We start from the raw sequence: 6000 nt of genomic DNA, 5'->3' as shown, positions 1-6000 counted from the left end.
TACAGTAATATAACCCCCAGCGCTGTATACAGTAATATAACCCCCCCAGTGCTGTATACAGTAATATAACCCCCAGCACTGTATACAGTAATATAACCCCCCAGCGCTGTATACAGTAATATAACCCCTAGCGCTGTATACAGTAATATAACCCCCAGCGCTGTATACAGTAATAAAACCCCCAGCACTGTATACAGTAATATAACCCCCAGCGCTGTATACAGTAATATAACCCCAGCGCTGTATACATTAATATAACCCCCCAGCACTGTATCATATGAGTCATGTGATATTTTTTTGTGACATTCTCTGCTCAACCACCACACTGAGCTGATGCTTTATGGTAATGCTTATGAAGTCCGTTCCACCATAGACTTTCATCAGTCACAGTGACCACCTGAGTGATTAAGACTGAGCCACTCTATTGTCTACCACAGGCAGTATGATAAAGAGTCAGGGTGTTTGTCCACTAGATTAGGCAGATAACAGAGTTTAAAAAAAAAATCTCAATATTTGTAAAAATATTTTAATGTGATATATGATTATCATACATTATTTTTAATCTGATGAACTGCTGCATAGGAAAAGGAGTTGACAGAAGAGGAGATAGCGAAGAAAGAAAGACGATGGATAAAGAGCAGCCAAAGATAAAAGAAGCAATGAAAACGGGAAGAAATAAAGAATATAGAAAGTTTGAGGGGGAGAGAAAAAAGACAGAAACACAGAATTTCAATGAATGGCACAGTCACCGGTTTAGTAATAAAAGTGTTAAATTCCGCAGAATATGTGGAGAAGCAAGAAAAAAACCCCAAGATTTCCGTGTGCTTTTAAATGTTCCGGTCACAGTAGTTTGGTTTTGCAAAACAAGTGATTGTTTTTGTTTCTAAGTAAACTAAAATACTTGTTTCCTGGTCTTAAAAATCTCGTCCTGAGACCCGCGATCTCTGTCTAAGGTCCACATCGATGAATGAATGAAAAAGACTCATATCCCAAAAAAAAGTAATTCTATCGCTAAGTGGTGTTGTCACCATAGCGACAAATAAAATCATCCAATCAGCACAAACATTGGTATTGGGGACTATTAAAGCGTGGCTCCAGAATTACTTTTATTTATGATCCCCGCAATATATCATCAAGATTTGCTTATGATTGGAACTAGGTGTCCCAGCCCGTGAAAGAGTGTAGCCGATAAGGTTCTGTTGGCATAAATGTAACCCCAGTGACCAGTAAAGAAATCGACATCATTCCATTAAAAAAAAAAAAAAAAAAAAAGACTATTAGGGCTATTTACTATGCCGAGATCTGGAATTTAGATCGAATAAGATTAAAATAAGTTTAATGGGGGTTTCTGTTTAAACAAGAGAAGTTAAATATCTCATCGATGTGTGTCATCGGAGGTCAGACAAGCCGAACTTGAAGAAAATACTTCCAAACTCCGCTATCCACGGAGAACACTTCTGTGCCGTTCTGCCGGAGCGCGTGGCGCCTGGCTAAATGTTTATCCAAGTGGTTTGATTCCATCTGAGCCGCGATTAGTTCTGAACGTGGGTCTCAATCACATCTCGTTTCTCCGCTTTCCAATGAAATGTTAGGAAACTGTTGATGCCGAATAACTTCTTTGACTTGGGAAACTCTCTGAGCTTGGTTACTGAATTCGTACGCAGCGATTGAAAATGTATCGCGCATGGAGTCGTTTTGTAGCAGTGATTATAAATCCGTCCAATAAAGCCGGGGGTTTATTCAATAAGCGGTGAGTTGGCAGGAGAGTTGCAGTTTGAACTCCTTCGTTTCACTTATTCTTTGTGTAGTGCCAACAGTGGTAAGGTTCTCCAGTAAGTAGTCGGTCTGTGCTGACCCTGTATAATGTATAACTCAATGGGTGAGGAAACTCAAAACAAATCTCACTTTAACTATACATGATACAGGGCCAGCCAAGCTCTTCTGCAGCAGAAGCTCACCGGAGATGGGCCTTCATAATGTATAGTGAAGTCAAGCCTTTTGGGGTCAGTAAGGATTTTTTTTTCCCCTTTTGGATCAGAAATTGGCATCTTTGAAGATGACCGGCTGGATAGGGACACGGTGACCCTGGATGAGAATCGGCTAATCCTGGAGCTCCTATGGATGCCAGGCATCATGCTTGAATCAAAACAGGCTAACTCACTTCCAACCTTGACTTGACCTTGAATATTTTTGCTTCATTAGGATTAAGATTAGAAGCTGTTTCACCAAACTCTTTTATCCTAATTGCAGTATAAAGTAATAATAAACCCCATAGTGTATTTAATAAAAGTGGACTACAGTGCAGCAGGAACGTGATGCAGGAGGGGCTTGGCCGGCCCTGCATAATGGATTGGTTAAATGGGGAGAAACGCCACTCTGTCCCATGATATGCCTTTTAACCCCCTATATGCCAGAGTGGGTTGACCGATATGATTCAATATGACAGATATGATTCAATTTGTTGAAAAAAAATAGTTGTGTAAAAATCATGTTTTTTGGGGGGGTTGGGGGTGGAGGGGCCCTTAACAGATTCTCGCACCGGGGCCCTGAGGCTTCGAGTTACGCCCCTGTACAGTATGTATTGTGTCTGTTCATGCTACTGGTACTAATGTGAAACATACAAATCAGGGCAATTTTTTGAAATGTACGTTAATATTGAGGGTTTTTTGGCTTCCAATACGGCCGATTTACTAACTGCTTATAACATTCTCATAATATTTTCTTTTTCTGGCAACAGAATGCATCAAACGTGATGAATTAGCCATTTACCATTTCTCCTGGAAACTGTCGCTTTGTATCTATAGATATCCCCTAATGAAATAACAATATTTATTCGTCCGGAGAGGCTTTCCATGGCGCGGATCAAAGTCTTGGCGAAGAACTTAGAATACGACTAATAAGAATATCCCACTGTCTGGTTCTAAAAACAATATATATTTTTCTATAGATAGATCTGAGGACTCAGCCGGTCAGCTTCATTGTTAATATTCAGTAATATAAATTTTAATGTATTTATCCCTCATGCCAACAATGAAAGTCGCCTGTCCCCTTCCTGAATCTATTGGGGGATCATTAAATACTAACCATGGTGGGATATCTTCTGGTGCTTATGGACCCTGAGAATGGGACTCACCACTCAATGCTAAATTATAACCATTAATCATGAAATCATGTATCTTAGCCCCAAACCACGATGAAGCATATTGATGAGAATGACAAATATATGCATTAAAGCGACAAGAAACCCAACAGTGGAGGTGTCCATGGCTAGTAGGGTCAACTTTTAAGAAATGTTTCTGTTGTCTGTTTTTCCCCAACTTCTAGGACACCTCCCTGCATCTGAAATGCCCAAGCCCCATAAAGATATGGTTGGGTGAGTTTGGGGTGCAAGAACTTGACCGGCTGCCGTGACCGGAACACCTTTGGGATGAACTGGAATGGAGCCGTGCATTTCGTCCAAAATCAGCGCCTGACCTCACAAATACTGCAAAGATGGGTCCAACATCATATTAATGTCTATGTATTTAGAATGTGAGGTCATAAAAGTCCCTGTTGGTGTAATGGCCCACCTGTTGGTGTAATGGCCCACCTGTTGGTGTAATGGCTCTTCTGTCATATAGTGTACCTCGGAATATTTGAAATCCAGGGGCATGTTTGCTTTGGGGGATGTGTTTAAAGGTGCGGCTGGGGCAGTTCTTTACGGAGACTTTGAGGTCATTTATGAAATTGAGTAAGAAATCTAAAAGCATGTTGTGTTTTCTTAACATAATTTTATAAAATACTTTTTGCTGTTCACATGCATATTATTGTGACTTTTAGGGCAGAAGAACACTGGGATACCCAACAAACATTCTGAGCTCCTACTAAAGGGGTCACAAAGAGGGGCCCTTGGGAGGGATGCATAATAAAAATGCATCAGGTTCCCCTGATGAAGACAATTTTACAGTTTCTTTGTGATTCATAGCCAGTGTAGCAATTTTATCACAATGCTTATAATGTTTAGAGGGCAACTCTTAGCTAAAAAGTAAAGTAGTGTGTGTTTATTTAGGAAAAAACCTATCATAATAATTTATAAAATCTTGTTTTAAGAGTTCAATTTTCTCCAAAAAGACATTATTTTAGAGGCACTGTGGAAGCTAAAGAGTTAAATTTCCCCCATGCCTCACCGCATCATGTAAATCCCAATGTGTAGATTTATGATTCTTCTCTGCCACCTGGTGGACAAAAGGTAGAATGACATTAGGAAGTACCAGGTCTTCAAATATTTATTAGAGTTTAAGAAGTTATAAACTTATTAACATAAATGTTAAGAATAAAATTATTTCATGATGTCGCTTCATCTATCCCAAGCCCGCAATGCTACTTTTTAACAACTGGAGACCTTAGTATCTTTCCATCAGTGCCCTGTTTGTGAAGTTGCACCATCTACCCACCACTGTCCCTACTCAAAGCCTGGTCGCAACAGCCCCAAGGACCTACTGGAGGATCTCCTGTTTCTTGGGCTGCACATTGTCCGCGCTGACCGCTGAGACATCATATCCCGGTGATCCACCTCTGGTGGGAGAAAAAGCGATATGGAGTCTGTGTTGTCTAGGCCGTTGACAAAGCCTAACCTGCCCATTGAGTAGGGGACCACTGTTGAGCCGGACCACCAAACAGGTCAATCTGCCCCTGTAATGTGTCCCGGGGCTGCCATAAGCGAGGTTACCCTAAAACAAAGTACATGGATTGGAAAACCGGCTCAGCTCGAGTTACAATTACAAAAAAAGAAAATGGTAATTAAAACCTTTACCTGAAAACGTAAGTGTTATGAATGTTCTAAATATTATTAAATTAAATTATTATTAAATAAAAAAATAGCAACTTTGTATTAGATGGCAAGCTTCTTAGTTTAATTTAATGCAATTAATAATAATTATTATTATAATAATAATTAATAATAATAATCTGCCTTTAGAAGAGTCCATAGCAGTTTTGAAAGCTACTAGAGCAGGGGCGTCCAAGTTTTTTCTGCAGTGGGCCACTTCATCAGAATTGTATACGTGCGCGGGCCGCACTCATTTCTCACTGTGAGAAAATATGGCCTTTAATAAAATATGCAGATTAAAATAAAGTAAATGACACAAAACCTTTACTTTTCCTCTCACCGATTTCTGGGCCTAGAAAGTTTTGTGACTACAAATGCAGGATTCTGGATAAGTAAAAATAAAATAGTTCTATTTATTTTAGCGATGCACTAAAATGAAAATTCTGGACCAAAACCGAAAATTCAGGGTTCACTTAGCCGAAACTGAAAATTACCCCCCCACACACTTAATAAAAGTAAGTTCCACACCAAAATTGTACAAAAAATTATATATTATGATTGTTAACAGCAATCTCAGGCATACCCAGATTCCAGCATGTACTGGTTGGCTGTACCAGTAATTTTTGTCCAATTTTAGTGTGTAACCACGCTTTTATTAAAAGTAACACACCACAATTGGACAAAAAAAAAATCAACAATATGACTTGGCATGATAGGAGTGTGATTGCTAACAGCAAACACACTCTTTTTATACCCAGGCAACCAGTAAATGCTGGAACCTAGGCATGATGGGACTGTGATTGCTGCTAGCAGATTGCTGTTAGCTGTTAGCAATCTCACTCCTATTATCCCAAGTCAGCCAGTACATGCTGGCACAGGGTGGCTGTAAGTGCAGACCCCATACTGCTGGCAGCATCAATACACAAGGGAAGCTAGCCAGGTTTCAGCATATACTGGCTGACTTGGCATGATAGGAGTGGGATTGTTAACAGCAATCACAGTCCCATCATGCCTAGGTTCCAGCACTTACACATCCATGCTATCACACACACATAAATTCATTCATTCACAGATTCATTCCCTCAATCAGGCATACTCATTCAAACACCCTCCCCCACCCCCTTACCTGCACTACAGCTCTCTCAATGCCGATCACAGACTTCAGCAGGGGGCGCGGCCTCCCTCATTCTCCC

Source organism: Sceloporus occidentalis, unplaced genomic scaffold, assembly GCF_023333645.1.
Source record: "Sceloporus occidentalis isolate IW3139 unplaced genomic scaffold, rSceOcc1.0.p SCAF_84, whole genome shotgun sequence".
Classification (NCBI taxonomy): Eukaryota; Metazoa; Chordata; class Lepidosauria; order Squamata; family Phrynosomatidae; genus Sceloporus; species Sceloporus occidentalis.
Note: the sequence above shows the minus strand (reverse complement) of the source record.